Genomic DNA, 10,771 nt, shown 5'->3' on the forward strand with positions numbered 1-10,771 from the left:
TGCACTGCAATTCCAAAAGACATGGTCAAACAGACTATTAAGTAATTAAGTTAGAACATTTTGAGAAGTACCACCGTCAGAAAGGCAATATAACTGTGTATATTCCCATAATATTTCTCTTTTCTGTGGTTTTTAGAACATACATGTGTTTATAGAGTCTCAACCTAAGGATGTTCACTTCCAGTTGATAAGGCATGTACTGCATTTACAAATAGAAATTCTGAATGCAAGAGCTTGCAAGTAACTTGATTTTTCAGCAGTGCCAAAAACCAAGCAGCTGTGCATGGCATAGTGGGTCTACTTAAGAAGTGAAGTGCTGTGCCCAGTGGAATGAGACAGATAGATTTTAGCTTTTTAAAATACAGTCTTTAAAATGGCTAAGTTTTGTTAATAATTGCTACATACTGATATACATTGATCTTTTTGTATCAGTCTAGTGCAGACTAAATTTGGAAGATTAAATGTAGGCAATTTTGATTGCTTCTGTAGGAAAGGCAATACTAATACTTTTGCATCATTATCAACTACATTGGCTAAAAGCATCAATCCTCCAGCCGAGTCACTCAATCTGACAGCAGGAGCAATACTGAAGAGGCTCTTACCCTACTATTTGCTAAAATAATCCGACATGTGCTGCAAAATACAGATTGGAAACAAAAATCACATGACAGATCTGATATTTTTGACATGTTCAAAATAGGAAAAAAAAAGATCATTTTTTTTAGTGTCCTTGCAACAAATGAAAAAAGTCTAATTTCTTCTTCAGTCATATAAAGAACTGTGTTTTTCTTTTGCTGTGAATACTGTATTTGAAGCTTTAAGATTGTAGCAATCAGTTATTGTGATAAGGAATAATTACTTACGAGATTTTAAAATAATGGATTACATAACATACATTAGCATTAACCATATACAGCCTTCAAAGAGAGACTTGATCATCCTTTTTAATATAAAGCACAACAATTAATGGACATTTAAGATGTAAATTAGTTTAAAAATATAGCCAAAGAGTACTTTTCCTGAAATTTTATTTATTGTTTCATGAGTATTATCTGTGAGAAGTGCCACATTGACAGTTCCAGTGGTTTAATTCCCTTCCACTTGCCTACATTTAAAGTGCAAACATAGATATTACAATTTTCTCCCAGCTCTAAACTGGAGGGATTTACACAGTGAGAACAGAATGGGTTTGGATACTGATGGGTACGTGGATTTTTCTGTCTTTCCAGAGAAATAACTCCACCAACACAAGAGTTACCAAGGTCAGGAACAGCAGCCATAATGTCCTTTGGGATAGCAAAAACTTTTTGTAATGTTACTGTAGCTACCTGTTATCTTATCTGCTTGTCATTTTATTTAATAGGGTAAATTGTGCTACTGCTATGTTTTTTAGCTGGGCCTCCACTATTTCAGGAGTATCACCAAAATTCTGCTTCAGACAACACCTCTTTTGAGATTTACCTTCTTTCTTATGAAAATATTCAATGTTTTTGTGAGACTTCAGGGAAACAGAACTGTGTAGGTTTAATCTGCATTTACATGAAGTAGTGCTATACCTAGTGAGCCACCATGCTCAAATTGCAGTTAAAAAAGAACACCTTATTCTACACTTCTCTACTTTATGTTTCTATATCTGCCATTATCTTTAGAAAACAATTTAGTGACATTTTTCTTAGTCAGCTACCAGATGGTTTCACTATTTCTGTATTGTAAAATTAAGCCTGCCAAAATTATTTTAAGCATGGTGCACTTGTTTTGAGAATGTCTACTTATTTTCCCTCTGACCGTTATTAATTAATATTTTGGAGTTCCCCGATTAGTACATTAACATAATAAATCAAAGTCAGTTAAACACACAGAGAATATAAAATTGTATGCATCTTTTTATTCTATGTTCTGTGCAAACTGCCCAGCAGAAAATTGCTGCAAGACTTGCTTCATGACTGAGGTTGGAATTACAGTATAACTAATAGTATAAAAGCAGTATGCAGTATCTATTAAACTGTGGTTTTCACTAGGTTTTCCTTAACTTCAGCACTGAAAAAAATCATCAATGTAGGGCACTGTCATGTGCAAAATGGTCTTGACTCAAGGAATTGAACTGACTTTTAATTTATTGCTGGTTACATGAACCTTTAATTACTGATTCAGGTATTGAGATACAATGAAGACAATAACTTAAACAAAAACTTAAGGAAAATCCTTTTCCTCCTCCTTTGCCTGTCTCAACTTCACTCCAGACATCTTTCCTTCCCCTTCCTGGTCTCCATTCCCCTTGCTTTTGCCATACATTCCCTTCAGAGGCGATGGACAGCACAGGAGGAGAAAGTCAATGCACAGCAGTTCCTTCCTGCCATTCCTTGTTCCTTACTCTTTTTCTTGCCCTTGCTCTTTTCTTCTTGCTTGTTTCTGCTGCACTGGTGTGGGTCATACAGAGGCTGCAGTCCCTTTCAATGTGTACCTGCTCTAGTGTGGGTCACCTGTGGCTTGAATTCCCCTCAGATGCATACCTCCTCCTGTATCTCCTTTAGTGTGTCCTCACATGCATCCTCATGCCTCTCCTCCCATGACATCCTTCATGTCTCTTTTTGTGTGTCCTCACATGTCACCTACTTCTATATCTCCTCACATGTCTTCCTTTGTGCCTCCACTGGCTACCACCACTCCTTAAATGCATTTTTGCAGAGGTGCCAGGGGCTCTTCTGACTGGTTCCAGTTTTGGTGCATGATGGGTCAGTGTTGTCCATTGCAGAGTCAGCTGGAACCATCCGCGATCAGCACAGGGCAGCCCCTGACCTTCTCCCATGCAGGTCATAACCTGCAGCTCTCTGCTACCAAAATTCTGCTGGATATGCCCAATACAGGCAATGATGCTTGCTGCCACATATTTTCATTTCTTCCTCTGTAAGTCCTACAAAAAAGAAAAGCTTGGAATTTTTCTTACTTTTACTTTAAATTCTGCTTCTTTAGGTTGTCTGAGAACATGATCATTATATCTGTCTGCATTTCCACTTGCAATGAATGATCAGATCTTCTCTGAAGCTCTACAAGTCTGTACTGGACATCATTAAAGTGCAGCTTTATAATATCTAGTCTTATGAGAAAAATGAAGTCATTGTCATTATTCCAAAAAGTAAGAGGAAGATGCAGAGGGTGATTTATACAATACAAGTAACCATCCTAAAAAGTAGCTATATCCTTTTCAATCTAAAAGTCTTATTTCTATTGAGTTAACAGAACAGGATAATTAAAATAAATCTCTTGGAAGTACAGTGCTTGACAGATAAAACTGTGCTACTATCCCATAATTGTAAACATATGCCTGATTATGATATTATCATTTAAAATCACTTGATGTATAGAAAAGTGAATAGTAACAGTTGTGTAGGCACAGTTCAGTCTGCAAAATTATTTTTAATATCATTATCCAGTATCTTTCAATGTAGGTGTACTTTAGTCATGTATTTCTTAAATAGAATGTCTGAATTTTACCCTAAAATTTCCCTTAAATAAATTTAATAAACCCATTGCTTTTAGTTAAAATTAGAGTGGAACAGTTGTATAGGAATCTGCTCACATAAGAGCAGAAGATATATTTCTTTACCTCAGTTTCCTAGGAAATGGGGACAAAATATATTTTTCTTCTTTCTTTTTAATGTATGTATACTGATACAGTAAAGTGGTGATGAGCAAAACTTTTTTCTTTATGTTGCTTGTCACAATAGCATCTCAGTCTTATTTTTAAGATTTTTGATGATATTGTAATACCAGTGAAGCCAGCCTTGGAGTCACAGCTGTCTAAATGCTACAGAAAGCATTTATTATGTATTGGTTTTCTAGTTTTAGTAATGTGCAACTTGTTTTAAAGTGACACATTTCACTTCAATTTATTATCCAGTTGACAGTTCAAATACATCTAAGAAAATTTCAGATACAGCTATTAAGTCTACTTAAATTTACTTCTAATATTTCTCACTAGAGGTTTTTTTAATTTATTTATTGGACTTGAAAAAATAATTTTGTTTGAGCTCCTAGCACTCTTTTCTGTACTGGAAGACAAAAGCATATGCATAACATCATGTTAAAAAAGGATAGGTAAAATAAAGCTCCCTGTTTCTTTTCCTGAATCAGATATGTGTCTCCAAATACCTAATAGAGATACAAACCACTGAAGCACTCACAGTGTGTCCCTGTAGGTATTATTGAACATTTTATACCAAAAATGTTTTGATATTTGTATGTTTTATATAAATTATCAATATATAGTTTAAATGGAATTCTAAATTTGTATGAAGTGAAACAGTAAAAGATTTTAGCAAAATACCACTAATTTTGATCAATGCTACAGCAGCTTATGTTCTGCCAAGATTTAGCTGCTGAATACCTATGTACACAGAACAAATGTGCATCTAATTTCATCATATTTAAAAATAAAATACACTAAGGTTTCATTAGACACTTCAATTAATAGTAAGGATGATTGTGTAGGAGATAGACTGTCATGTAGTGTTGGAGTTTAGGCTGATATGAAATAGAAAGTAATTTGTAAAGCTCTGTTTGAATATAGCTAGACCCTTCAAGACACTTATTAAGTTAAAAAAAACCCAACCAAACAACAAAAAAAACCCAAACAAACACCACACTATGGAAATCTTATTCTGTGCCTGTGAATTACAAAAACAACCAAGGATTTTACAAAGGCATAGATAGAGCATAGCAAGGTCATCATTTAAATGAACACCCCCCCCAAAAAAAACCCCAAAACCCAAACCAAAACCCCAAACCTTTCAGAGGAAAGATTAAACAAATGCCCTTGGGGTTTTACCATCCCCTGGGTGCCAAGGAGTAGCCAAGGAGCTGAGAACCATTAGGAATAGTTAAGACTATTTAGCTGCATAACCAGCAATGAAAGAAGATATTTCCTCCCCAGTCTGTAACAGCTATCCCCTATGTACAGGCAGAGTCCTGTTTGCCAATGACATTTACCTTGTATTTAGGAGTGCAGACAATTTTACTGCATGTTCTCTGATTTCTGCATCTTACATCCTCATTACAATGACGGACCTATCTGTTGTTCAGCTACCTGCAGTCCTAGGTGACGGGCAACAAGTTTTTAGTCTAATCCCAACCATGTAGTGTTGCCCCAAGACACTATGAGGAGGACCTGTCTAAGCAAGCACAACCACTGTATTGCTCAGCCCATCTGTGCTGAACTTAAGGCTTTACCCACCTTTCCATGACTTAGAGCTTTCTCAAAGGAAACAATACATTTTGAGTAGATGTCACGTAAATTTGGGCTGCAGAGGATAACTGTGCAAAATTAAGGTTTGTTTTCTTTTCAACATGCAGAGCAGTTCCCTGGCTGTCTTCACTCTATGACTAAGGAGGGACTCATTTCACTTCTAGTAGCAGCACAGCAGAACTAAAGTAGCTTTGTAACCACAATATCAACATGTCTGAGAGCAATGACACTGCAGAAACTCTTCCACCCAACAATGGAGTTTGTAGCTCTTCAAAGAATCATTGAAGTCGCCATGCAGGTGCAGTCTGAGACTTTCACCTTTGATGACTTTTAGCCAGCCTCTCCTCTTCAGGGGAAAATAGATTCTCTGCGTGGGTGGACCTGGATGAAATCATAGCAGGCAAGCACATGGCAAGATGTGGTAGGGGACCATTTATTCATCAAAACCCAATGACTCACAAAAGAAAGATGTAGGAGAGACTGAAGTGTGGACAAATTTTGGACTCAAGAAGGGGAAGAAATCATGTTAGATCTCTCAGGGGAAAATGTATTTTGTGATTTATATTATCCTGAATATTTCAAGTGTTTTTAAGAATAAAACATTTTTAGGCTACTTACAATGCTTTGGAGTCTACATAATATAGAATATATTAAATAGGTTTTTTTACTAAGAAGGATTTTCAAGAGTACTTTGTGCTCTTAACGCCTCAGCTATGCAGATCCAGAAAAAGCAATAGACAGAAGCAGTGCATGAACAAAATAAGCTCTGTGTTAATAAAAGCATTTAGAAATGGCATTACTGTGTTCTTAATTATAACAGTGTCAGAACATAACATAAGCCACGCACTCTATGGATTTAAAACTTATCCTATATTGAAGCTAAGGGTATAAGTACAACATCAAATTCATCTTGTGCTTGTTTTCATTCTAATTTCACCCTTTTAGGCTTCTAAAGACTGGGGAAGAGTAGAGGTACTGTTCTCATTTGATGCTTGAACAGACCAAATCACACTATCATCAGTGAATATGGTTGCACTTACAGAAGGTGCCCTCAGTTTCATGTCAATAATTGATCTTTGTATTACTTGAATACAAAACTGATCTGCTGAATTAATATTCATGCCAGGATAGCACAGATCAATTAGCTGTTTACACTGTTGATCATGGAGTTTCTTTTGGAAAGTTGTAACAATTTAATACTTTTAGCTGTCTACTTCTCTTCTACCCATCTTGCTAAGATGTGGTTCATTCTAATTCAGTACCCTTATTCTAGCTATTTCCATCTGAGAAACATAACCTTCAATTATCACTTGGTTCTTAGATATCTATTCATCATAGATGTCAGAGAGGCCTTTTTTGTTGTTGTTTTTGTTTGTTTGTTTTCCTAAAAATAGTTAGCTTAAAAAAATCCAACCCTTTGGAGTTTTCCTTTACATTTAAGTGGCTTTCATATCTTCTGTATCTTCTGCAAATATTTCAGTTGGTTTATATTTGTTAAAGAGCAATTCTTTTTACATTGTAAAGATTTGCTTCAGTAACTCCCTCCCTCTGTTACAGCTTCTAGATATGTTTCTTTCTTCAAAAACCTATATAAAAATATTACTTTCATTATTCTTCAGGAAAGCCATAGTCTTTCCTTTGACACTATATGTTTTTCCTTTGACACTTGTAGAAATAAACAGTCAATTAACCATAGACAATTAACACAATACAAGAACAGCTGTAGAGGATTTTTATCAATAAATCTTTCCAAGTACACATTCTGGTATTGCAATTCATTATGACACTGAGAGAAAAAGAAGCGGGAACATAAAATTCCCTTTTGCACTTGTCTGGGTGGTTGGTAAACTACTTTCCTAAGTCTGTTTTCCTTACTTTCTGCCTTTTTTTTTTTTTTTTTTCTTGAAGGGTTAAACCAGAAGTTAATGTGGTGACCTGGGAGTATCTGTGGCTGGAGAAAGAAGTTAGACTGGATTGACTTGCCTTCCTAGGCACTATCTATTTAGTTTGGAAGTGTATAAGATCCAGTTAATGCATTCTGTAACAGACCAATACAAGGTAAAATAGTCTCATTTCACCAGCCTGCTACAGACTGAAGCAGGTGGGTTTGGGAGAACAGAGTCCATGGCCTTCAAGGGCATGACACAGCAATGTCACTGCACATTCAACTACCTTAGTTTCTTTCCCAGAAAGAAACAAGGAAATCTTTGGCATGTGAACAGAACAGTAGCTGTCTGAGAAAATGAGCAAGTTTTTTGAAGTATCAGCAGGGATTCAACCCAGAGTGAAGAAAGAAGCCACTCACACCGAAAACCACTCTCTGCATCAAGTTATTAATAATATTTAGCCTGTGGCATCACAATAAGTTGAAAGTTTTCTGTACATTTAGAAGGATGAGCATTTATGCTTAGCTATCCGCAAAAGGCTTCACTGATCTGACCTCAGTATTAACTAGCTTAAGAGATAAAAAGAATTACAAAGAATTAAACTAACAAAGAAATGGAAACAACTCCCTTTTGCAGTCTTCAGTACTTTTGTTCTGAAGTGAAAATACTTCTTTTGACTCCCTCTGTTGCTCTTCTTTGCATCTTGTTTACATTTAGCGTTCTTGCCCTCATCTTAAGATAAACTGTCTTGTCTGATCATGTTTCCATCCCTTCTGTCTCATGAAGCATATCATGTCAGCTTTGTAATGCAGTTTGCTTCCTGTTCTCCCAACTAGATCCATGGTTTTTCTTTTGTTCTCCTAGCTCTCTCTTGTGTAACAAATGCCTTTGAGGGTTGAGCTAAAAATTTCCTTTCCTTTTATTTGGATCCAACTTTAAAAAAAACATTCATGGTGCTTTAAAACATTAATCTGTGATATCAATAACATTATTTTTATTTATTGTTATTTAAGGAGAAAAAACCTCTGTTGCAAGTGGATTTGCCAAAAATCTTCTTAATGTTACTATGGCAATTGCATTGCTGCTTCCTACTATTTAGCCTTCTTACCCTAACATATCTGAGAAGATTACACTTAAGAACCTTAGTCTAAAATACTGGCATTTCTCCTTGCACTACTCTTTGCAGCCTTTTTGATAATGTAAAATTATATATTAAAATAAAATATCAACATCTTTTTTTATTTCCCATGCAATAGGTAAGAGAAGAAAGATGAGTTTTGAATGAAGGAATCAATATTTGTTTTGCTTATGTGAGCATTTCCAATACAGTAGAAGTGTTAGAGAGCTGGGATTTAACCTTTAGTTATTATCTGAGCATTCAACCCATTATGTGCCTGAATTTGGTTCCATGTTGTCTTACAGTATCTGAGTAAAAAGTTAAGTATGAACATTAAGAACATCAACCTTTTTTTTCCCATATTTAAGTTTTGTAAACAGTGCCTAGAAAAGTGCAAAACTGAGCATTGTTTCTTATGAAGACATGGTTTCATTAAGAAATGTTTTTCATGGAACTTTCTTATGCTTGTCAACCCTAATGTATGTTTTCTAATTGATTAATGACTAATTGAACAAATTTACTGTATAATAGAGTGCAAAGGTTATTTGTATGGCTGAAAAGCAAAGCCATGCAGCAAATAAAAAAAATGATCGAGATTTCACTGAAATCTAAAAGCAAAATAGAAGAAATATTCTCTTCTCTCAGCTGCAAAATATTCTTCAGTTGCTTCTAATACTAAGACTACATTCCCACATGCAGTTGGACAAATTTGTACCCTGATACTTTCTCACACATTCACATTTTAAAAGTGTAAAATACTATTGACTATTCTTTGAGATATTAAGGAAAGAGGAGTCTTGCCTATTAATGTATTTACTCAGCACTTTATTTTTTATAAGATGAAAGGAGGAAACATCATATATGTGTTTTCATTACATTTCCTTTTTAGTTTCTTCAGGAGTCCCTAGTGAACTTGTTTAAATGTAAAATGTCAAGTTTAATCCTGAAGAACTAAAGTTTCTATTTTGACTTGTGTGTTTGTGTGTGTGCATTAGCATTTGCTTTCATAAGTGAAGATCTCCATGCCAGTCCACTACTGACAATATGTATATACGATGAAGGGAGAGAGCACGTATTACCGGCAAGAAAACTTGAAGAAAAATTCTTCTCAATGCAATATCCAGAGTTCAGAAATGAACTCTGAAGAGATTCCCATTTTAAGGCTCCATCAGTGGAGCTCAGAAGCCTGTCTTAAGTATCTTAATTCCTTAGGTAAAGAATGGAGAGAAAGAGAGAGATATGGTATCTAGGAGAGGTTTGTGTTTTTCTTACTGAAACAGCCATTATGTATCAATGGAAACATTCCTTTTAACAATGATAAGAATGAAAACTTCCCTTGCTCCCAGACAATACAGTAAGTAAGAAGTTGTAGAAATCCCCTTTTAAGTCAGTGTTTACTTGGAATCCTAAATTTTGCCTAAACAATTATTAGATACAGTTAATTGCACATGGACCATATAATTGCATATGGATGTGCCTTAATATCCTTCTGTAGATTAGGCATAGTAGTACTTCTATGTCTCAGAGAAAAGCTTTGAGATTAAATGTATTGGAACATGATCAGGTGTATGGTAAAAGGTCCTGGTAAGAAACTTAAACATTTGTCAGATGATACACTGTAATTCTGATAGCTTGTGTGTACTACAAGAATAATATGGAAAGTAATGCTAATCAGCTAGTGGCAAGAGTTATTTCTAATGCATACAGGAAGATTATAGAGATGATGATTAGCTTAAAATTAATCTCTCATAATCTGGTGATTCACACTATAACAAAACTGTTACAATGGCAGAAATATCACAGTATCACAGCTATAATCTTGTATTTTGGATGTAGTGAAGACTTCTTAATATTAAACAATAGTTCCTTGAATAAGAGTGTGACTATTAGTACTTGCTGCTCATTAATTAAGAAATTCATTGCACGGATAGAAATCTTCAAAAATGTATATATCTATAAAAAGATATAGAAACACATGTATATGTAAAATACACGCACAAGTATATAATTTTGCAATCTGCAATCTGCGTATCTAATATTTGTAAAATTTTATCTTAAAAATCCATTTTCTTCGTGCTTTTTAACACAGATCTCTTTTTTCTGTTATGTAAGTTTAAATGCACATACATGTGAATACATTCCATTTGCACAGAGACACCTGGTTACTATTGTGCTCGTCATCAAACATCAGTAGGAAGATCTGCTACTATAGCAGAAAACAAGATGAGCCACAATTTTGCCTCATTTTCCACCTACAGAAAATTCTGCTAATGCTTTCTGGTATCTGATCTATCTTGTGATGGGTTAGTCTATTTCAACAACTGTGTATATACATGTATGAAATAGATCCAAAAATAATGAATACTATTTCTTAATACACATCTTGGCACAGATTGTTTACATGTGTGTGTGTGTGTGTATGTGTGTGTGTGTGTATTTAAAATGACAACCAAGGGCCACTGAGAAGAGGTCTAAGAGCAGGAAAAAGGCAAGTACCTGGGCATATCCTGAGGCCATTACCAGTTA

Source organism: Harpia harpyja, chromosome 5 (assembly GCF_026419915.1).
Source record: "Harpia harpyja isolate bHarHar1 chromosome 5, bHarHar1 primary haplotype, whole genome shotgun sequence".
Taxonomy (NCBI): domain Eukaryota; kingdom Metazoa; phylum Chordata; class Aves; order Accipitriformes; family Accipitridae; genus Harpia; species Harpia harpyja.